At 40.7% G+C, this 24909-nt stretch overlaps 1 long non-coding RNA gene across 1 annotated transcript in view; it reads right to left on the bottom strand.

Moving 5' to 3' along the window:
- LOC139040199 (uncharacterized) overlaps nucleotides 1–24880 on the bottom strand; it is a 37430-nt gene extending 12550 nt beyond the window's left edge. The window contains exon 1 of the long non-coding RNA XR_011494247.1: nucleotides 37–24880. This is a non-coding gene — a long non-coding RNA (uncharacterized lncRNA). The remainder of the gene's footprint in view (nucleotides 1–36) is intronic.
- Nucleotides 24881–24909: the final 29 nt, after the last annotated feature.

Raw genomic sequence — 24909 nt, forward strand, 5'->3', positions numbered from 1 at the left:
GAAGCCATGAAAATAAAAATTAAATGATGATTATACCTTCTGTTCACAAATGAACGTTGTTTTGATGTGTTCTGAGTTTTCCTTCATGTAATTCTTAGTCTTCTCAGAAATGTGATGTAAATTAACTAAAAAGAGATAAAAATCTTTTCTAAGATTATTACCAAAACCAATAAAATTGACTCACCCCAGTGTGTCAACAGCAAAGGCACATTATTGGCACCATAAGCATAAAAAACTTTTTAGCAGGACTATGATCCCAGGAGAAAGCAAGTTTTAGTGTCATCTTAAATGTAGGAAAGAAATATAGCTATAAGAATCCTATTTCAATGAGATTCCTATTAATATTTTTTTCAAAGATGAGGAAACAGAATAAAATGTCTTATTCTAATATCCCATCATTAAGCAATATTCTTAGAAAATGTGTACAGTTCAAGTAGCCTTGTCATCAACAGATGAGAAAGAAAGAAAAATCAAGCAACCTTATATTCAATCTCCCTCCACTTCAGACTCATAACCCATGGTTGTGACACACACTTTGCCTGGCAATATCTGGGCTCTTCTCTAAGCCATAAGCTTTTTGATAGGCTCCAACAGTGCTTTATCATCTTCACATTTCACCAAGAGCCAGGTCATGTCAATACACTCACTCCAAACTTCAGACTCATACCATCACTTGCTGCCTAAACATTTGTACACAAAATTAAACTCATCCTCTTCTCTTCACTCCCATATCTTCCTCCTGCAGTTCTCTTACCTCAATAGATGGCAACTCCCTCTACGTTGTCATTTAGACTCCAACCTCCGAAGAGTAAAGTTTTCAAGCGTTAGGAAGTCAATCAGACATCAGAAGTCACTGTATTTACTCCCATTTGAATTAAAACCCACACCAAACACCACAACTGAGAAGATACTACACAGAAAACTGAAGCCTAAACTCTTACCTTGATATACTCGAGGATTTACCTAGGAGAGGAAGAAACAAAATTAAATATGGTATCAAAACATATTATTAGTGGTGCAGACCCGGTGGCACAGTGGTTAAGTTCACATGTTCTGCTTCGGCAGCCTGGGATTTGCGGGTTCGGATCCCGGGTTCAGACATGGCACCACTCGGCAAACCATGCTGTGGCAGGCGTCCCACGTATAAAGTAGATGAAGATGGGCACAGATGTTAGCTCAGGGGCAGTCTTCCTCAGCAAAAAGAGGAGGATTAGCAGCAGATGTTAGCTCAGTGCTAATCTTCCTCAAACAAAAAAAAAAGAACAGATATTAAAGATATTATTAGTGAAAATCTATCATTATGATAAAATATCAAAATAATCCAATTAAATTATAATCATCATTTTATTCAATTTCATGATTCCTAGGATTAAAAAGGAGAAAAATTTAGAATTTCCTGTTTAAGTCATGAAACTTCACAAACTATCTCTGATAAGGAGAACACAGGGAAATAACTTATTTTTGACCAAAAGATTGTTTATGTTCTATTAAATGAACACCAATGTATTTAATTTTGATAATGGATATGACAAACATTTTTATAAACACACTAATGCTTCATTTATCTGGTTTATTTTTTGTCAAACCCAATATCCACACTGAAGGCCAGAACCTGGCATTGTAGTAAAAGTTTCCAAAAACAAATCCAAAATCTTTGTACCAAGATATGCCTCTTTCACTCACTAGAAAGCTTTTCTGAAATCTTACAGAGTTGGCTGTTTGCTGAGTTGATAAATAATTACAACACATCAAGTCCTATGATTTTCCCAGACCACTGAAAACAGAGGGTCATCAAATGAGGAAGAGAGTGGGAGATGGCTAGAGGAAAAGCACAATCAACAGCAGAAATGACAGCTAACATTTCAAGAAAGGGCAAAAAGTGCTTCGCAGACCTGAGTCATCTCCTGTGGAATTATAGCTCAATAAAACCAGGCAGGACCCCATTTTAATACCATGAAAGACACATTTTCTTGACCATTAAAACATATTTCTCCTTTTAATAGATTTAAGTGATGATAAGACACTGAGACCAGCCCAAAAATCTTGCCCAGATGATGGAATATCATTACAGTATCAAAAGCCAGTCATAACAATGTTGTTATAGGAAAATAAGTACATGGAGAGCACACAGAAAATCATTGATATTCCTTCACACAATGCTCAGAAAACAATGAGCTTCCATCTCGCTTGTCACCCAAACCCAGAGGCAGAGACAAGTGGGAAGAGGAGCGGGCTCACCAAATACTTAATATCTGTGTTTCCTTACAAAGGGGAGGCTTTATAATTTGTAGTTTTATCATTGAAAATATCTTGTTTTCTTCCTCAATGAGTTCTTTACTAAAATGATTAAAGCATTTTACAAAGGTAACTTCCATTGCAAACATTACTTTGTGTTCAGGTTAGTAACCTAAAGGTAACAAAGAAAAGAGCTTAACTCCTGGATCCTGATCCAGCTTGTAAGGAGCTTGGAAGTTGTCACTCCTGTCCACATAACAAGATAAAAGCTGAACAAACTGCAAGTCAAAATGTGTTTGTATATCTCTCAGAGAACTGATGTCACAGGGCCAAACGCTGCCTGCAGATTTAGAGAAATGGACCTGCAGATATAGACAATCACCACTTATTGGAGCAGAAACCTAGGTCGACACCTCTGTGGGAACCAGAATGCCATGGTAGGAAAAATTATAGTGTAATTGATAAAGTCCTGGATGCTCAGCATGGACAAGCAAGAGATTTAAAAATGCCAGGGTGCCCAGTCTTGAGGAGCTGCCATACTTGTGTGAGTTTTATCTCCAGGATTCCTAACAGGTTCTCACAGGAAATACTGGAGAAAAATCCCCTCATGCTATTGGCAGGAAGAGGGGGAAAATAGCCATTTAGAAATAAACTCATGGTATTCTGTTCTTAAAAATACTTTCATGCAAGAGAAACTACTTTAGCAGAGCCTAAGTGATATTTTTCCAAAGACTGAGTGACCTTGGTGAAGGGAAATACCCAACTCCAGAGCTCTCTCTTCTTCCTGTCTCACCTAAGAGCAAATTCAGCCTAACAAATATAAATTCTCAGACTAAAGGCCTATTTAGCTAAGTTCTTCCTTTCAACCAGGACACGACATCCAGCTTTCAAAAAAACCTTACACGGCAGACTAAAAGAAGAAAATGTACACTTTGAACACAGAGAGCAAGCATTAGAATCACACTCAGTATGGCAGAGAAGATGGAACTATCAGGCTAATTGAAAACCATGATGATTAACCAGGGTAATGGCTCTAGCGAAAAAAGTGGACAACATTCAGGAAGAAATGGTGAATGTAAGCAGAGAGATGAAAATTCTAAGGGTCCAAAGGAAATTCTAGAAATCAAAAACACCATAACAGAAATAAGAAATGCCATTGGTGTCTTCATTAACATATTTGACATAGCCGAGGAAAGAATCAAGGAGCTTGAAGAAATGTCAGTAGAAACTTTCAAAAGAATAATGCAAAGGAAAAAGATCCGAAAATACAGCACATAAAGTCCAAGACAGTGGCACAATTACAAAAGACATAACATATACACAATGAGAACACCGGCAGAAGAAAGGAAAGGAAGAAATATTTGAAGAAATAATGACTGAGAATTTTCCAAAATTAATGATAGTCACCAAACCATAGGTCCAGAAAGCTCAAGGAATTCCAAGCAGGATACACACCAAACAAGAAAAAATGTACACCTAGACATATAATATTCAAACTACAGAAAAGCTAACACAGGGTAGGGACAGGGGGGTTAACATCTTACCCATAGGGGAACAAGGATAAGACACACATTTGACTTCTCTTCAGAAATTGTGCAATCAACAAGAAAGTAGAGTGAAATATTTAAAGTGTTAAAAGGAAGGAACCATCAACCTAGATTTCTGTAGCCAGTGAAATTATCCTCCAAAACAACGCTACAGAGTAAAGAAAATCATCAGGGATAATGAGGGGCGTCACTTTAATAGTAAAGGGGTCAGTTCTCCAAGAAGACATAAAATCCCTAATGTGTATGTATTAAAAACAGAGTGTCCAAATACATGAGGCAAAAACTGATAGAATTACTAGGAGAAGCAGATGAATCTATTATTATAGCTGAAGATTTCAAAGCCCTTTATCAGTCACTGACAGATCCAGAATACAGAAATTCAATAAGAGTACAGTTGAACTGAACAGCATCTTCAATCAACTGGATCTATTGATATCTGTAGAAGACTTCATCTAACAGCAGGATACACATATTTCTCAAGCTCACATAGAATATTCACTTAGATACACCATATTCAGGACCATAAAATACATTTTACCAAATTTAAAGTAAAAGAAATCATAACAACTATGTTCTCAAATCACAATGGGTTTAAACTAGAAATCAGTAACAGAAAGATCACTGGAAAACTACAAAATATTTGAGATTAAACAACACACTTCTAAAGAACACATGGGTCAAAGAAGATGTCTCAACAGCAATTTAAAAATAATTCAACCTAAATTAAATTAAATCTGATTTAAATCTAAATAATTAAATCTAAATGATGATGAACATAGGACTTATCAAAATTTTTGGAATGCAGCGAAAGCAGTACTCAAAGGGAAATTTGCAGTCTTGAATGAAAATAAAAGATCCAGTGACTATCAAAATTCCTATTTATTGATGACCTAACAAATATTCATAAAGTACTTTAGTATACTCACAGCAGTTCTCCAGAGGAAAATGACGAATGCAGAAATTCCCAAAGAAGTAATAATAATTGTCAACTTCCACAGAATTCCAAAAACATCAGGACCAAGATGGAAATGGTCAGGTAGAATATGGATTAGCTAAAATAATATTGTAGATAATAAAGAACCTCAAGACATTTACAGTATCTCTGTCACAAAGAGTCATCTTTTGAAACCCTAAACCAGCCTCCAGGAGGTAAGCATACCCCTCAAATATCTCCTCGTGGAGGAGAGGGAGGACAGATGGGTCACAAAGGAGCAGCAGGAAACTTTTGGGAGTGATGAGTGTGGTTACTATCTTAATATGGTGATGGTTTCATTGCTGCATACATATGTCAAATATCAACAAACTGTATTCATTAAAAATGTGCTGCTATTATGCATAAATTATACCACAGTTAAGCTGTGTGTGATACGCAAACTGTTTTATTTGCTGACAAACACATTGCAAATATTTTTTAAATAGTTAACAGAACTTGTGAATTTATAAGTCAATTTATAATTGAAAAATAAGTAAAATCAAACTTATAGAGGATTGGAAGCCTAGGTCTTCTAGTGTATATTCATGAAGTACTTGGATAAAATTCTTTGGAACATCTTCAAAAATATGCCCAAATATATGGAGGAATGAGCAAAAATAACAATCAAAGATGTATGTTTAAGATACAAATGAGAATAACAGAGAGAGAGAGATGTTCATAGATATGCACATAACTGAGAGACATGGGCAGCTACTATTATAATAATACTGGGATTACTATTCCAACAAAAATTAAGCATAGATTATTGTTTAATCTAATTTTCTAAAACCATTGAGGATTCTTTCAATATTCACTTTGATTCTGACCAGAGAACATAATGTCAGATTTCGGAAGTTCATAAAGATTTGCATAATACTGTGATCTTATATATGACGATTAAAACTATGAGAATTGAAGTTAGTTAAAAACACAATTCCACATAGCTAATAAAAAGAATTCACATTCATATTTCATAGTATTGCACCTAAATCAAGCAATAGCAACCATGAAAATTAATTTGTAAGGGAATACAAAATTTCTGGAATGTATGTTCACCAAAACAAAAGGCAACATAAAAGGCAAACATTGTTTTACAGAAACTAGAGTTACAAGGATCTTAGGAGAAAACAAACTCACAATGTAATTCGTACTAATCCACATACCAAACTTCAGTTTTGTGCAAATAAAACTTCTCTATAAAGTAGCCTCTGAAATCTATAACATTTTCCTCTTCAGCCCTCACAGCTGGGGTCAGTAAAATGTGTGCTCATGGGAAACAGACACCGTCTTTGAGTCACCACTGTCTGAGAGAGAGAAGTAGCTCTCAGCACAATGGATAAACATGTGGATCAAATGCACAAAAAAGACAAAAACCATCTGGTCACTACCTGGTTAAACATCCCCAGTCGTGGGCACTCTCGTTACATCTGGCAACTGTCTGGACACTGATATCAGTAGTTGACTCCTACCTAGATGAGATCCAATGGAGCCAATAAAGCTGAGATTCTGACAGTCAATGACCACGAACAAGGGTGGATGTGGGAAATGCAAAATGAGTTAATTTATCCAGGTTCTCAAAGATGAAGTAGGGAAAGAGAGCTTAACTCATCTATGAGAATGTAGCCTAGGTAGAGAAGGAAATGTTTCAATGGAGACTATCAAGAAATTTCCTCCTTTGTAGACTCAAAAGAAATAGAATAGATTCTTCTTTGATTGGAACTATTCATGTGGGATGATTCTGCCTCAATGTAAGGGTTATTCTTGACCACTAGACCTTTCCAGATCCCTCTCTAAGAATCTGGTGCATGCCAATCGAACAAATCTACTTATCTCTAGAGTGTTCTCAGTCTCTCTCTCTCTCTCTCTCTGTCTCTCTCTCTCGCTTTCTCTCTCCCTCCCTCCCTCTCCTGAAGGTAGAGATTTTTTTTCCTTTTTCTCCCAAAGCCCCGAGGTACACAGCTGTGTATCTTCAGTTGTGGGTCCCTCCAGCCATGGCACGTGGGACACTGCCCCAGCACGGCCCGATGAGCAGCGCCATGTCTGCGCCCAGGATCCAAACAGGCAAAACCCTGGGCCGCCAAAGCAGAGCGCGCAAACTTAACCACTTGGCCACGGGGCCAGCCCCAGTAGAGATGTTTTTGAATGAGAAAGTAAACCTTTCACAGTAGAAATCTGAATTTCTTTAAATTTGGGCAATCCTGAGGACATTAAGGACCCTTTTTGCTTTGCATAATTCAGCACTCTGGACATAAACACTTTACTGAAGACAGGACAACTTGTTCACCTCCTGGTCAGGTCACTCCTAATGATTTCCCCATTATAAACATCCCAGTAGGATGCAGCCACTTATTTTCTGAGGGACTTCTCCAGGCACCCATCATCCTGGTGGGACACAGAGTTCCTGGGGGCAGCTTCCAAGAGCAGAAAGGAAGAGATGACTCAAAAGTTGATAAAAGTCACCAAGCCAGAAAGCACAGAGCACAAATGACATCCCACTTTTTAACGGACTAGTACCAACACCAATGCTTCAATACGACTGTTCCCAGGACTGCCAACCTTCACATATATGAACCATGTACTTATAGGAAAACAAACTACACATGAGATGGACCCTACACTTACGTATCTTGAAGCAGGATCTTGACAAGGCTTCCAGTCTAACTCCCATGACTCTTATTAAATAAGAGTTCCTTATGTTTCTAAAAACAACTTTATTGAGATATATGTCACAAATCATACAGTTCTCCCATTGACAACATACAACTCAACGGCTTTCAGTATATTCATAAATCCTTCTTGAAGCTATAAAGTTACTATTTTCAGGTTTCCATCCTGTCAGCCTTGTTGTGTTTGGTCCAAGCAGTGCTGACAGAACCAGAATTTGATGTGGACAGCTGTGGCCAGAACCAGTTCAGGCTGGTCAGGAAACCTGCCCTGAGGTCCTCAGGCTTCAGGAATGTCTGAGCTCCCAACAAGGATCCCATGAAAAGTGGTTATTAACCACCATGGGAAAGAGCCCAATAAAAAGAAGATACCAGTGATGTCTGATATTTATTCACATTCATGGTTGGGTAACTGGGAGACCCGAGCAGGAGGAGCCACAAGACCATCCCCTGCACCTCCATGTCCTGATCCTCTCAAGGGCCCTGAGGTTTCCAGGAAGGCAACTGGGAAGCAAAAATGTGGAGGGGTTCAGGAGATGGGTGGGGAGGGGGTCCAGGGAGGAGTTGGAATTCGGGATGGGATTGTGGAGGGGCTGTGCCAGGACAGGGGGTGTTGGACACCTGGGAGGAAAAGAAGAAGGGGGTCAGGGAAAGTACTGGGTGAGATCAAGTCCTAGAGGGGAGGGAGGAGGGCTCAGACAGGTCAGTAGGTCAGCAGGACACAAGAAGTAGGTGAAGTGGACTCTCAGGAGCAGTTGGAGGGGACAAGGGCTTCGTCTTCCTCTAAACCTTCTCCTGCTTGGGTGCTGCCTTAGGAATCCCGATCCTTTATACTCCCTCTTGACCAATCCCCTGCCTTCACCTTTGGTTCATCACAGTGCACACTCTGCGTGACCTCGTTTTTAGAATGCCCCTCCCCAACTTGGTGCCTCACCAGGAGCATCCCAATGACAGGTCCTCTCTGGAACCTTCAAAGACTTGGTTTCCGGTCCTTCCCAACCCAGGTCCCCTGCCGCCCACTTCTGGACACTCCCTCCTTCCTTTCCAACCTCCCAAGATTTCCCATGGGCATTTGCTTAAAAACATATAAAGCAAATGATGACAGAAGTGAAAGAAGAGTCAAATACACAAGCAGAGTGGGAGGTTTTCACACCCCTCCCTCAGAGATTCATACAAAAAGCAGACAGAACATCTGTAAGATGCAAAAGATCTTAATAGCACATCATCTTAATCATGTAGATGTATACGTATGTCTATCTATACCCAGAAAACAACTGTTGAGGACTTATTATTATTATTATTATTATTATTATTATTATTATGCTGAGGAAGTTTCCCTTGAACTAATGTCTGTGCAAATTGTCCTCTATTTTGTATGTGGGTCACCACCACACCATGGCCACTGATGAGCGGTGTAGGTCCATGCCCGGGAATTGAACCTGGACCGCCAAAGTGGAGCATGCTGAAATTAACCACTAGGTTACGGGGTCGGCCCCCTAGGACACATTAATTTTAAGCACATATGATGCATTTACAAAATTAACCCTATATATTTGGGCTATAAAGCAAATTTCAATATATTTTGGAGGAATGATATCACACAGAGCATGTTCCTAATGTAATTGTGCTAGAAGTCATTGATAGAAAGCTAACAAAATATTTCCATATGTTTAGAAATATTACAATATTTATAAATATGATAAATAAAATACAACTGTAGGGAGAAATCCCAAATGAAAAGAGGCTATATTTTACCTGAATGATATGATTATGATTGAATGGTAAGAAATGTGACATGATTGTATGGTCTCGAAATCATTCCTAATGAACCAGATATTTTATCACCTGAAACAGCAGTGGATATGTCACTTATCTATGTCATCTTACTACCTGTTAGCATGGCTTTACATTATGAACCTTAATAGGGGAAATATGTAAGCTGACTCCCATGATGGATCTCCCAGGATCTCCAGGAAAGTGAGCATTTTAAGAGAGAAAGTTCATCAGTTCTCTCCTGGGCCACATGGGGGTAATACGGAGAGAGCTTGGTAGCACCAGGAGTGATGGGTGGGGAGAGCCAAGCAGGTGGGCAGGGGCCTGGGTACCCAGGTGAATAGGACAAACCCCACTGGTGACCAACTCTCCTGGGCCCCATCCTGAGCTCCCTAAGGCGCTGTTCTGCATGATTGTACACTGCGTTTCCCCAACTCATTCAGGCTGATGGCAGCTTAAAATCATTGCTTTAAATTCCACCTTTTTTATTATTATATAAATTTATACCAAACAGGAAACCTTCTATCACTATTATGGTGGAAAATCAGTGTCTTTTACCATAAATATTAACAAACCATAAAAATCAAGCAAAACAAGGACAACAAAACAACAGTGCATATAAAATTCTGTTTAGATGCTGTTGGCTGCCTAAAGAACCCCAGAGGTGGGCTGTCCTGGTTATTCAAAGAGAGACCAGTACAGAAGGCGTGGAAGTCAGACCAGCCCAGAAGTGAACGGGAGAGAGGCCCAGCCTGTAAGGGACTGGGGACTTCCATGAAGGGTGCCAGGGTCACCCTGATCAGAGCTCCAGCAGAGTTGAGGGGAAGAAGAAGTGACAGAGGTTTGGGGCCTGGAACACGGGATATCATTCCTGCAGCCGAGGAGGAGCTCACTCTCCAAAGCCACTGGCAGCCTCCTATGCAGGGGAGCCCTTCATGGGCCCTGGAGGCCAGGCCAGGAGCCTTGGGCTTGAGACCCAGGTGTGCTGCTTACCAGATGTGTGTCCCTGAGTGGGTTTCCTTCATTACAATGGGAGTGTCCATGCCTGAGTCCAAAGACTGTCATAAGGACAAGAAGCAGCCACATGCTGAGTCCCTGTGCATATTGGCATCATCTCCCAGGGGCATCTGTCCTCCCAGAACTTGTGCCTTAGAAGATGCACATTCATTAAAGGCAGTAATGACACAACCAAAGGCCCCTCTTGTTACAGGCCTGTGCTAAGCATGGCACTGTGCAGGCATCATCACATGGGATCCTCAGATCGGTACCATGTCTATCCCCCTTGTACAGATGGGGAATCAGGTTCAGAGTGGTCAGGGAGAGGCTGTACCCAGGCTGAGGAAAGGGTCAGAGGTAGGGGACTTGGGTCTGGGAAGGGATTTTGGGAGAAGGGGAGGCTGAGGCCTGGAGACTCCAGAGGGAGAAGGGGCCAACAAGAAGCTTTGCCCAGGGCCCAGCTTTGCTTAGGGTCTAGTCTGCTCAGAAGAGGAGGTCAAACCAGGTGGCCATGATCAACTCTCAGCCCCTCGACCTGGGACTGATGGTCAGTCATTGCTGTGGTGATGATAATATTGTCATATAATAGTCTTGAGGATGGCATCACTGTTATTGTTGTTATTGTGGGAGAGGGTGCAGCCCACTCTGAGGCATGGCAGGGTCCTGGGGAGGTTTGCCTCTCTTCTCTTCTCCTTGGGATCTGCTAAGCCCCATCCAAAACACCCACTCTAAGTGCACCCTGTCAGGGTCCCTGTCCCTGCTCTGGGCCCCTATCCCCAGAGAAACTCTACCCTGGTCTCTCTCTGGCATCTCAGGACCCACGCACAGCCATCCAGAAGGCCCTGGCTTGAGGCAGATCCCCAGCACTTGGTTTGGAATCAGGAAAATGCCCCCTGCCATGACAGCTTAGGTGGGGCAGGTCATGCCGGGGTCTATTCATCCTGTCTGCCTGTGGTGGCCTCCATTGAGTGCCAGGGCTGTCTGTGTGTCTTGGGAGCTGTCTTGTGGGCTGGGGTGGGAGGGAGGGTCCAGGAGTGTGTGTGTGTGCATGTGTGTTTGGTTGTCTTATTCTGCATTAGAGACCTGAGAGTCTGAGTTTCTCTGTCTGTGAGTATATCGATTGCGGACATGAGTTTTTCTCTGTGTCTATATATATATTTTAAGTGATATATTTCTGTGATATATTTTGAAGCTATCATTCCATTCTTTCCTAGCCTGTAGATTTTCTGCTGAGAAATCTACTGTTAGACTGATGGGAGTTCCTTTCTAAATTATTTTCTTTTCACTGGCCACTCTTAATGTTCTTTCTTTGTCATTGACCTTTTTTTTCCTTTTCCCTCCAGGTTTACTGGGGTCTAATTGACAAATAGGAATTGTATATATTTAAGGTGTACACCTTGATATTTTGTTAATAAGTACATTTTGAAAAGATCACCACACTCAAGCTAATTAACACATCCTTCACCTCACATAGTTACAATTTGAGTGTGTGTGTGTGTGTGTGTGTGTGTGGTGAGAACACTTGAGATCTCTTAGTAATCTCAGGGATATAACACAATATTGACTATAGTTACCATACTGTACGTTTCTCTCCATAACTTATTCACCTTATTATGGACAGTTTGTTACATTTGATCGCTATCTCTTCTTTCTCCCCATCCCCCAGCATCTGCTAAGCACTATTCTACTCTGCGTTACCGTGAGTTCATGCTTTTTTATTCTACATAAATGTGAATTTATGCAATATTTATCTTTCTCTCTGTGTTATTTCACTTAGCATAATGTCCTCCAGGTTCATCCATCTTGTCACAAATGGCAGGACTTCCTTCTTTTTTGAAGAATAATATTCCATTGTGTATAAACACATCAGATTCTGTTGATGGACATTTAGGTTGTTTCCATGTCTTGGGTTTTGTGCGTAATGCTACAATGAACGTGGGGTGAGCATCTTTTCCTGTGCTTCTTGTTTATTTGTAGAAATAGGTCTTTCTTGAAGAATATCTTTCCTGTAGAAGTGTCTACTCAAGTCCTTTGACCATTTTTTAAATTGGATTTTTTGGGAGTTTGAATGTATTCTTTCCTTTTTATTGAGGTCGTATTGGCTTACAGCACTGTGTAAATTTCAGGTGTACATTATTATTTATCAGTTTCTGTATAGACCGCATCGTGTTCACCACCAATAGTCTAGTTCTCATCCATCACCATACATATGTGCCCCTTTACCCCTTTACCCCTTTAAACTTCCCCTATGGTAATGGCATTGACTTTTGAGTTTTAATATAATGTGCCTTGGAGCAGGTCTTTTTATGTTGAGATAATTAGGAGTTCTATTATCTTCATGTACTTGTGTATCCAGTTGCTTCCAGAAGTTCTCAGATATTATTTGTTTAAATAAGCTCTCTGCTCTTTTCTCCTCCTCTTCTGCTTCTTGGATATGCATCGTCCTTGTGTTGCTTTTCCAAATAGAGTTGGATATCTTTTGTACAATTTCTTCACTTTTAAAAATCTTAATTCGGGGCTGGCCCCGTGGCCGAGTGGTTAAGTTCGCGCGCTCCGCTGCAGGCGGCCCAGTGTTTCGTTGGTTCGAATCCTGGGCGCGGACATGGCACTGCTCATCAAACCACGCTGAGGCAGCGTCCCACATGCCACAACTAGAAGGACCCACAACGAAGAATATACAACTATGTACTGGGGGGCTTTGGGGAGAAAAAAGGAAAAAATAAAATCTTTAAAAAAGAAAATCTTAATTCTGTCTCCTCTTCCACCTGAACCATTTCTAGATTTCTATCTTCGATCTCACCAATTCTCTCTTCCACATTTTCTCTTTCCACACTCACTCTTTCCACATTCTCTATTTTCAATGCTTTGTACTTTATTTTTCATCTCATTAATTGTGGTCTTCATCTCCAGAATTTGCTTGGGTTTTGTTCAGAGTTTCAATCTTTTTGAAGTACTCCTTCTGTTCATTAATTTTATTCCTGAGTTCATTAAATGTCTTTCTGAGTTTTCTTGTAACTCATTGTTCCTTCATGACGTCTATTTGAATTCTCTGTCAGTTAGGTTGAGATCTTCTGTGACTTCAAGTTTGGCTTTTGGAGAGATATCATTTTCTTTCTCTTCTGACATGTTACTGTAGTTCTTCACGGTGCTTGAAGAGTTGATCCTGGGCCGGCACATTTGTGGTAGTAAACACCTTTCTTATGTGGGTAAGGCTGTTGTTACATTGATTCTGAGTTGCTTCTGGTTGTATTTGAGAGCCTGCACTTTCCACACTCCACTGCCCCTGCCAGAGGCATCATCAGTGCCCTTCTTGTGCTGCTTGTGTCTCCGAGGTTGCTGGTGACCTGCTGCCTACAGTGTTGCTCCAGTTATAGGTGCTGCCACTGAGATCACCAGGTTGGGAGCACCTCTGTTGCTTTTTGAGTCATCTGGGTCTTGTGATCCCCCGCTGGCCCTCCATTGGCTCTCCACAGGCTTGGGTGCACCTGGGGTTATCTTGGGGTCCTGGGAGAACTACTGCCAGGGGCACTGGGTTCATGGGTGTCACTGCTGCTGCCAGGGGCCTGGGGTCTTGTATGCAGCCCCTACTGCTGGTAGGGTCGGTGTCGGGGTGCCACCACTGTGGGCTGGGTCATGGGTACTTCTTCAGCTACTGAAGCCTCAGGTCTCAAGTGTCATGTGCCACTGCTTGGTGAGTTGGAGGGGCTGAGTCATGAGAACTGTTACTATTCCTGCAGCCTCTGGTCTCCAGCATCAGCATGCTTTTTGAAACCTCAGGTCAGGGCACCACCGCCCCTGCCAATGGTATCCATGTTTTGGACTGTCACTGCTGGGAAAGGGGGAGGGACCTGCTCTCCTGCCTCCTGGAGGTCCAGTCCACCCACCTTCAGAAGTATAGATGTATGGACCTCTCAGGCATTCTGGTGTGCTGTGCAAGAAATCCTTTGTTGGTCAATGGATGTCCTACAGGTTGTAACTTAGAGGGGAGAGACAAAGGGAACAACTCACTCCACCATGACACTGTAAGGTAACTTTAATTTGATAAACCTTTTAAAAGAAAATATTTTTAAATTTTTTTGAAATTAAAAAAAAAATAAAATTGGCAAACTACAGCCCTCAGACTAGCTGACTGTTTTTACAAATAAAGTTTTATTGCAGCCAGGGGCAGGATTACAGTGGCCAAGTGAGGTGAGTCATACAAGTGCTAGGCTGGATACTGTATTATTTAAAATTTTGATATTTTCTTTACCATAGATTTTTGCATTAATTTTTAGTTTTTTTAAAAAAATAAGGCATTAAAATATTATTTACCTTGACTACTGAATTTGTCGGTGTCCCCTTAAATACCATGCCTGAGGCAAATGCTTCACTCACCTCACCCTAGTCCAGTCCCCATGCAGAGATAGTGAAGATAATAGACAGACTAATGATATGTTTTGGAGGTAGAGTTGGCAGGGCTTGTCAATGGTTAGCATGCGGGGTTGGTAGATAAGTTGGTAAGTGAGTAGATAGGAAAGAGAAGCAGTAAAGATTCCTACAGATTTTTGACTTGAGCTACAGATTGAACAGAGGATCTTTCACTGAGGAAAAACAAGGCTGGAGTGTAAATACCTCATATATTTCTTATGCAACAAAAATCAATACAAAATTTTTTAAAAAACAAAAAATGGCAGCAGGCCCCCTAAAAATCATGCCCGATTATGCCAAGATATGGGCTGCTATTTTCCAAAAGCACAGATAACCAAACCAGGGTCCTTGGCTCTAAGTCAGAGAAGCTGCATTTGGAACTCATTGTTGCGTCTTTTGTAACTCACAGAGTTGCCCCTCTGAAGCAGACCTGCATGAGGATGAGGAGTCAAGGTCCAATGGTCGTGGGTTTAACCAACAGGACAACAGGAGCTCCCACACTGGTCAAGTATTTTCAGTATGGTTTGGGAATGGGATTTAGTTAGGCTTTAAGGGACAGTCCTCACACAACCTGTACATGTCTGAAAGGTCTTCTCTCAGGGAATGAAGGGAAAGTTTCATGGGACTAAAGCTAAGAAAGGAGTTTCTTACCCAAGCCTGCAGAAAATGTCAATACTGAGAGAAGGAACAAGACGGAAAGGAAAGTAGGAAGGTATACACAAAAGGATAAAAAACAAGTTACTGAAGAGCCAGAAATCTAAGAGTCTTGGAGAGAGAAGAAGAACAGTGGGTCCATGTAGCTGGGGAGGGATCCAGGGCAATTACCCAAAAGACACACTGTTGTATGTTTCCTGTTCTTCTCTGCTAACAGAACCATGGTGAACAAGTGTGTTGACAACTATATGTAGTAATAAACACAAAGGCAGAATGACAGCTTATAAGGGGTTTGGGTCTAGACTCGGCATCTAAGATGAAAATCCCATGTCATCATACTACTCTTTTAAAAAATAATCTTTTTTAAAAAAATTATTTTTTAATTTTTTAATTGAGATTATGATAGTTTACAACATTGTGAAATTTCAGTTGTACGTTATTATTTGTCAGTCATCTTACGGGTGCGCCCCTTCACCCTTTGTGCCCACCACCCCCTTCCCACTAATCTGTTCTCTTAGTCCACGTGTTTGTTTATCTTTCACATATGAGTGGAATCATACAGTGTTTGCTTTCTCTATCTGGCTTATTTCACTTAACATAATACCCTGAAGGTCCATCCATGTTGTTGTAAATGGGACAATTTTGTCATTTTTTATGACTGAGTAGTATTCCATTGTGTATATATATATATATACCATATCTTCTTTATCCAGTCATCAGTCGATGGACACTTACGTTGCTTCCACGTCTTGGTGACTGTGAATAATGCTGCAATGAACATATGGGTGCATAAGTCTCTTTGAACTGCTGTTTTCAAGTTCTTTGGATAGATAACCAGTAGTGGGATGGCTGGGTCATATGGTATTTCTATTTTTAATTTTTTGAGAAATCTCCATACTGTTTTTCATAGTGGCTGGACCAGTTTGCATTCCCCCTATCAGTGTATGAGGGTTCCTTTTTCTCCACAACCTCTACAACATTTGTTATTTTTTGTCTTGGTTATTATAGCCATTCTAACAGGTGTAAGGTGATATTTCAGTGTAGTTTTGATTTGCATTTCCCTGCTGATCAGTGATGATGAGCATCTTTTCATGTGCCTATTGGTCATCTGTATATCTTCTTTGGAGAAATGTCTGTTCATATCCCCTGCCCATTTTTTGATTGGGCTATTTGATTTTTTGGTGTTGAGCTGTGTGAATTCTTTTTATATTATGGAGATCAACCCTTTGTCAGATATATGATTTGCAAATATTTTTTCCCAGTTCGTGGGTTGTCTTTTTGTTTCAATCCTGTTTTCCTTTGCCTTGTAGAAGCTCTTTAGTCTGATGAAGTCCCACTTGTTTATTCTTTCCATTGTTTCCTTTGTCCGAGAGACATGGTGTCCAAAAAGAACCTTTTAAGATTGATGTCAAAGAGTGTACTGCCTATATTTTCTTCTAGAAGTCTTATGGTTTCACGTCTTACCTTCAAGTTTTTGATCCATTTTCAGTTTATTTTTGTGAATGGTGTAAGAGAATGGTCTACTTTCATTCTTTTACTTATGGTTGTGCAGTTTTCCCAACAAATTTGTTGAAGAGACTTTCCTGTCTCCATTGTATGTTCTTAGCTCCTTTGTTGAAGATTAGCTGTCCATAGATGTGCAGGGTTATTTCTGGGCTTTCAATTCTGTTCCAATGATCAGTGTGTCTGTTTTTGTACCAGTACCATACTGTTTTGATTATGACAGCTTTGTAGTATATTTTGAGGTCAGGGATTATGATGCCTCCCACTTCGTTCTTTTTTCTCGGGGTTGCTTTAGCTATTCTGGGTCTTTCATTGCCCCATATGAATTTTATGATTCTTTGTTCTATTTCTGTGAAGAATGTCATTGGATTTGCATTGAATCTGTAGATTGCGTTAGGGAGTATGGACATTTTAACTATGTTTATTCTTCCAATCCACGTGCATGGACTCTTTCCATCTCTTTATGTCATCACTAATTTCTTTCAGGAAAGTCTTGTAGTTTTCATCATATAAGTCTTTCACTTCCTTGGTTAAATTTATTCCAAGATATTTTATTCTTTTTGTTGCGATTCTGAATGGGACTGTGTTCTTGAGTTCTCTTTCTGTTAGTTCGTTCTTAGAGTATAGAAATGCAACTGGCCAATATGGCTGATGATCAGAGATACAAAAATCCTCAACAAAATATTGGCAAATCGAATACAGCAATACATTAAAAAGATCATACACCATGATCAAGTGGGATTTATACCAGGGACACAGGGTTCGTTCAACATCCGCAAGTCAATCAATGTGATACGCCACATTAACAAAATGAGGAACAAAAACCACATGATCATCTCAATAGACACAGAGAAATCATTCAACAAGATCCGGCATCCATTTATGATTAAAAAAAACACTTAACAAAGTGGGGATAGAAGGAAATTACCTCAAGATAATAAAGGCCAGATATGACAAACCCACAGCCAACATCATACTCAATGAAGAAAAACTGAAAGCCATCCCTCTGAGAACAGGAACAAGACAAGAGTGCCCACTCTCACCACTCTTACTCAACGTAGTACTGGAGGTTTTGGCCAGAAAAAGTAGACAAGAAAAAGAAGTAAAAGGAATCCAAATAGGCAATGAAGAAGTGAAACTCTCGCTGTTTGCAGACAACATGATTTTATATATAGAAAACCCTAAAAAGTCCATCGGAAAGCTCCTAGAAACAATCAACAATTACAGCAAAGGGGCAGGGTAGAAAATCAACTTACAAAAATAATCTTTTAAATAGCTCATGGATACTATACTATCTCTTGGCAAATCTGATCTAGTTAATTTTTCCTCCAGCATTGACACTGATTTCAATCTCTTTGGTTGAACACCCACTGAAGTAATTGGCTTGCCTTTGTTTTGGTTTCCCAAACTTACAGTCAATTCTGCCTAAGACAAAAGGTTATGTGTTCTGACTCCATGCTCAAGTTCTTGAAATTCTACCCAAAGATCCCTTTGGCGAGGTAGGTACACATATACATGTTGCCCAACCTCACCACAAAGTCTTTGTCTCTTTATGAGCTACAACAACCAGTGGATATCAGGTAGAGAATTAGAATTGGAGAAACTGAAGTTGTTCATTTATGCAATCTATGAATTCATAACAGTGTCTTCTGGATAACATGCAAGATTCCCTAAAGCCCTGGTATCTGGAAGGGAACATAATGCCAATAAGACAGACACTGACAGAATTTAAGGAGATTTTCTTGGTCACATGGTTGTACCCTGAGAGTCAGGAAATATCCCTAAGTCACCCAGATCTACAAAGAAAAGAGCTTTCACAGTGATTTTTTTAAGACCTAGGATTATAATCTGTGCCAAGTCCCTGGTCTCCAATTTCACCCCCCTCACAACACAATGCCAGAACCACCCACATCATTATGATGGGGAAACTGAGGTAAGAGGGGACCTGAGGCACCTGGAGGGCTGAAACCGGGTCAGAAGCCTGCATGCAGGTGTTTAACAGATCTTGTGTTCTAATGCAAATATCAAACGATATAAGCAATCAAGGAGAGCTAAACATGGATTTAGGACCCTGCAGGATCAACTTGCCTTAAAGAAGTCAGTAGTCAAAGAGTGCAGAAATTGAGAGCAGGTTTGAAGGTCTCTATCTAATGTCATTTCCAATTCTGTGTTCATTGAACGTCTCCATACAGTAAGGGTGGTATCTGATCTCTACTCTGTGTTGGTCACTAGATCAGGAGAAAGGACAGGTTCAAAGAGCAGTCAGGTGTGAACTTTACCCTCAAGAAGTCCACAGGCTAATCAGAGGGCCAAGACAAGCATATGAATAACTAATGCACGGCAGAAAGTTCGCAGTTCTTTAGGAGAAAGCATTAGGAGACTCAGAGGACAGAGCAATCATTTCCAAAAGAGAGGGGCATATAAAGCATTGGAGGTGAACTCTGTATATGGGATTTGATTATGTGGAGGTGAGAGTGGAAAGAGCACTCAGAGCAAAGGAAACAAGTATAAATCAACCCAAAGGCTGGAAGAGAAAAAGCAAGAGGATGTATGGAGCACAGGACCAGTTGGGCTGAAGTATAAGGTGTGGAAAGAAAAGAACTGAGAGGTGAGGGTGAAGCCAGATGGTGATGGCCTTGAATATCAGAAAAGCATATGGTCTTTATCATGATAGTGTCACCCAGGGAAGTCCCTAAAACATTTTCCATGTCTAAGGCTCTGTTTTTAACTTGTACTGCTTACAGGAACCAACGCAGAACATTGCCAGATGGCCAAACTGTAGAAACAGTCCAAACCAGAAAGGCCCAAGATGGCAATGGGTGCCATGTGCAAAAAGAAAGGCACGCAAAAGGTGCTGTGTGCAAGAAGGGAAGTTCTGCACATGCCCCAAATCCCCTCCCCTGAGCGATGATGCAGAGACACCTCCCATTTCATATTCCATGAGAACCCTGCTCACCTTCCCTTCGGGGAGAAGGTCTTTTAGAACATGAGCTCTGCATCTTCCATTCATTGATCAATGCATAATGCTTCTGCTCTGCTATTCTGAACCAAGTCTCGCTCTATTGGTGTGACTGGCTCTGGGCAAAAGGACCCACTTACGGGTCAGAGTCCCTGAGGGCTCGGTAACAACAGCAGTGGGGAGCCACTGAAGGAGTTTTTTTAAGCAGGAAAATATGATCGTCAGAACAGAGTGCTAGAACATGAGATGATTAGACCAGGAGGCAGTGGCAGTGGCAGTTTAGCTCATTATATCCAGGATAAGAGTCCTGCACATTTCAAAGCCCTCTTGCTCTGCCATCTAAACCTGGAGAATTCCCTGGTAACACTACTTTACTTGGAGAAGCCCTGACTCCAAATAATTATTTGCTCCCAGCACAAGAGCAAGGAAAATATTGAGTACCGAGGTGGCTCTGGCATTAAACAGATAAGCTTTCAAACCTTAATTCTGCCAATGACGAGTTGTGACCTTAGGCAAGTCATTTCACCTGATGATACTTCAGTGTCCTCATTTGTAAAATGGGATAATGCTGTATTTTGTAGACTCCCTGAGGCACTTTTTTTTTACATTTCACTCTTTTAAAATCAGGAAGTGCCTTACAATCAAAGCATGCCCAAGTTTAAGTAGGATTGCTTTGCATTTTCTTGACGAGTCACAGAATAATGGTGGGACTCCTAATTGATGGCATCTTAGATTAACTAAATACAGTAACATCTACCTCCTAAGGTTGTGAGATTTAAATGAGCTCTTGTACATAGCATGCTTAGCTCAGTGCCTGGCGTGTAGCTGGAGATTAATAACAGTAGCTACCCTAACACGGGGAGGAGGCAGTAGGACACAGTGCTTCAGAGCCCACTGGCTAGATCGAGGTTCCAATTCCAAGGCTGCACTCACTGCCTTGGACCAGCTATTTCATGTCTATGAGACAGTTCCCTCGTCTATCAAAATGCCAGCCAATACAGGGTTTTTCTAAGAATTAAACTAGATATAATTTGAGGTGAAATTTAGCAATATCTCTCAAGATTATAAATGCACATGCCCTTTTACCCAGCAGTCAATTTCCAGGAATTGACCCCACAGATACATTGCCATACATGCAAGCTGTCATCACCACAAGGATAGCTATTGCAACCTAATTTGTAATAGCAAAAAGGTTGGATTTGGAGGCTGGTTAAATAAATAATGGTGCATCTATCTGATGGAACATTATGCTACTACTTTAAAAATGCAGCACTTCTATATGTTTGATATGGAAAGATCTTCAGTATTCACTGTTCAGGAGAACAAGCAGTGCAGAACATTGTGGAAAGTGTGCTTCTATTTATATAAAAGAAAGTATTTAGTATGTTTACATTTGTAAAGCACTGAACACAGTACCACATATATGGTGTAAGAAACTGAATATACAAATGGACAATGGCCAGATCACATATCAAAATAGAACTCTGACCCACAGTCTGCAGCAACCAGCCCAGGAAACCAACCCATTATCTACAGACCAGCCCAGGAAGCCAGCCTGCTATCTCCAAATCAGACTTGGAGGAAGTCAGACCGCTATCTCCAGCAATCAGCCCAGGAAGCCAAACAATAACCCCTGCAGCAATCAGCCCCAAATGGCCAGGGATTAATTAATAACTGACAGCTTCCCTAATTTTTGTCCCGCTTCTAACATAGGACCAACCAGTGACAGTCAAACATGCACCCCTAACCAATCACATAGGACGTCCACCTCTAGTTAGCCCGCCTACAGCTTCCCCATGCCAACAGCCTCCACTCAGGGGGCATCTAGATCCTTCCCTTCTCTCCACTATAAAGCTTTACAGTCCTCTGCCTGCCTGAATGTCTGCCAAACTGCAAATGATGGGGGCCGACTCCCTTGCTATAGCAAACTCTGAGTAAATAGCCTTTGCTTGTTCTCATTTGAGTGGTTTTTATTTCCACAGGTTAGTGCTTGATAACTAGCAATTCTTCTTGTTGTTGCTAGTACCAATGCAACAGAATTCAGATGTTTTTTCCCATTTCTCTTTAGACAGTGGATGGACCTTTAGCCAACAGATGTCTTGTAGGGTCTGGGTGATGTCTTTGGTGGAATTTTGTCTTTGAGCAATGTCTAGGGAGCTTGGCTCCAAGCAGCCTGTGTATTTCTGTATCACATGGCAACCTTCTGCCCTGAGTCTCTTCTAAACGTTAGACTAGTTCCCTGTGAGGGCCGGGGCAAAGGCCAGAAAGGAAACATTAGCAATGGCCCAACAACTCATGCCCAACATGAGGTGAATCAAGAATTAAATCTGAAATGTCATCCTGACCTGAAGATGTTCTCCCTCCTTCTGAGAACAATGTCCTCTCACTTCTCTAGGCTCTTTGGAATCAGGAGGACTTGGCTGCTTCAGCTGAATCACTGAAAAGGAAACTTTTAAAAGGCAATAATGATAATGAAGATGATGATAACATTAATATCAGCAGCTTTTATTGACCATGTACTAGCACTTAACACACATTGTTTCATCTCCCCAATAAACCCATGTGGTAGAAACTCAGGAAACTGAGGCTCAGAGAGGTTAAGTAACTCACCCAAGGACTCAGAAGTGGAACCAGGAAGAAAACTGGGTCTATTGGATTCCATCATACAATCTCTAAAATGCTGTGTTAATATCTAAAATACCTTCAAAATCCAAAAGTTTACTGACAACATCCAGGTTTATTGTTCAAAGCAATAAAAAGCTAAGAAAGGGGCTTCTGGGATCCAGAAGTAAAGGCCAAGCTATATATCCATTCAGTTACAGGGTGATTAACATGGTAGCTCCTAGATCCAGATAGGAACAGCTAAATCCTCTTCCAAGACTCATTAAGATAAAGGACTTGCTCCAGTTGAGTCTTGAAGCTAGTGATCCTCTCCCCTGGACATTTCCCCAACAGTCTCACTGGCTTTCTCATCTTCACACAGATTTTGTTTTTCCTTTCTTGGTGGCACAGGCCCTGTCCAGATTTCCCACCATCGCTCTACCTAGAAATCCAGGGATGTACCAGGAACTGCTTCCACACAAGTGTTTTGCCAGGTAACAGAAGATCTCTCCAAAGAGTCCACTTCCACTCATGGTGCCACAAATGAGACTAGGAATCCTCAATTTATTGAAATAGATCCAATTCTACCCTTCATTAAAGCATCCATCCTGTTGCCATTTAAGACAATAACTCCACTAGGTTGTGGGATTTTTTTATTCCATTGAGACTTCTGAAGTACACATCTTCTGGCTCCAAAGGAGTTAGGAATATAAAACCTAATTGCAATCAAAAGGTTGGATGTGTGAAATTAACTTGTATTCATACCTCCCTTCAAAAAGATAAACATTAAATAAAAATATATTACATGTAAAAAAAGGTAAACATTAAAGAAAAAGACCACCTCTCCTATTGGATATAGATCCTTCTGGAACTTTTTAAAATAAATGTATATCTAAACCTATAGCTATCCACCTATTTCTCCCCATGGAAATATATTCTTATTGTGGAGAGATTATACAGATGGTATCATTCTGTGTATCATGGTGAAGCTTGCATTTTTCATTCCACACTGTACCTTAGAGCTTTATTCATGACAGTATGTGATCATATATCTTATGCTTTTTTAATGACTGCATCATGTTCCTTAGTATGGAAAAATTATAGTCTAATGAGCCCAGTGCCTTTCAAAGATACTTGGATTTTTTCCAAGCTGCTAAGATTAGCATCTTTCCATATACCCCAGAATTCTCTAGGGTACCTGCAAACTGGAATTGTTTATCATCATCAATAAAGATTAATGAGAAATCACAGATCCAAAGCACCAAGCATTGTATCAAGCCTCAGAGTTGGCTAAATAATCACTTCACTCTAAATTTCACTGTAGCTATGTGAACAAGGACATGTATTCTACAGAAGGAAGCACTTGTGGTAGGAAATGATATTAGCATATTACATTATGATTACATGAAGAAAGCACCTGACCTAGTTCATAGGCAATTTATGGAGCAGCAAAGAACACGTTATGTTCAAATATGGCATATCTTCATTCACCAACATGCCATTACCTTATGAAACATCCAGCTCATTTCTTACACTCTTAAAAGCATTTAAAAATAGTCAACTCTCATTTGTGCCCTGAAATTAATGATAATACAAAGGCAAAGACATAATGGTGATTTTGGAATTGATTTAGAAACAGTTCTCCAACTTTGATCTTTCTTACTCTCAGGACCTGCCCAGGTACTCAGATATTACCTAATACAGATGAGCTTCCAGGTAACCACTTACTGGCCCTCTCATGTTCAAAATACACAGGGTCGGGTCACTCTGCCTCTATCTGAGACCACAAAGAGTTGTGCTCCAATCTTCTTCCCACATCTGAATTCTACCATTACCAAATCAAATACACATAAAATGAATTATGGGTTTATAAGAGGTGTTCACTACTATCCTATCTATGCTTGGGGCCCTGTGGAAATTTTTCATAATATCCAGAGACTTTGATCCCCGTTTGTAAAATAAGTGGCTCTCTTTCTATCCCCAGACTTCATAAAATTCGTTTCTGTTTTGTAGTACCATTTCTGACACATCTTTCACACAGCTCAGGCTTTGGAGAAGTAAAGGAAACTCAGAGGGGTTTCTTCAGCAAGCCGGCTTTCTCCCATCAGTTAGGGCTATCATTTGACTGATTCACTCTTAACAGGAATGCCTCTTTTTACAGAAGAGTAAGTAAGAGTCCTCACGGAGGTTGATTCAAATGGGATGTCTGAACATATTATCTAATAGAATGATAACAAGAACATCACCTATCACTTAATGAGTGTCTCCTATATATGTGACAATATCTGCATCATTTTCCCAAGATTCTTCCTTACCACAGACCTACTATTGGTAAAAATATTCACCAAGTCTAAGAACAATTTTCAATGGCTTCAGCTACAGATTCAAGAGTCTGAAGCAGGGGCCGGCTCCATGGCTGAGAGGTTAAGTTCGTGCGCTCCGCTGCGGTGGCCCAGGGTTCGGATCCTGGGCGCAGACATGGCACTGCTCATCAGGCCACGTTGAGGCGGCGTCCCACATCCCACAACTAGAAGGACCTGCAACTAAGATATACAACTATGTACGGGGTGGGGGGGGGGGGTGGGGGGCGGTTGGGGA

This window comes from Equus asinus, chromosome 14 (genome assembly GCF_041296235.1).
Source record: "Equus asinus isolate D_3611 breed Donkey chromosome 14, EquAss-T2T_v2, whole genome shotgun sequence".
NCBI lineage: Eukaryota > Metazoa > Chordata > Mammalia > Perissodactyla > Equidae > Equus > Equus asinus.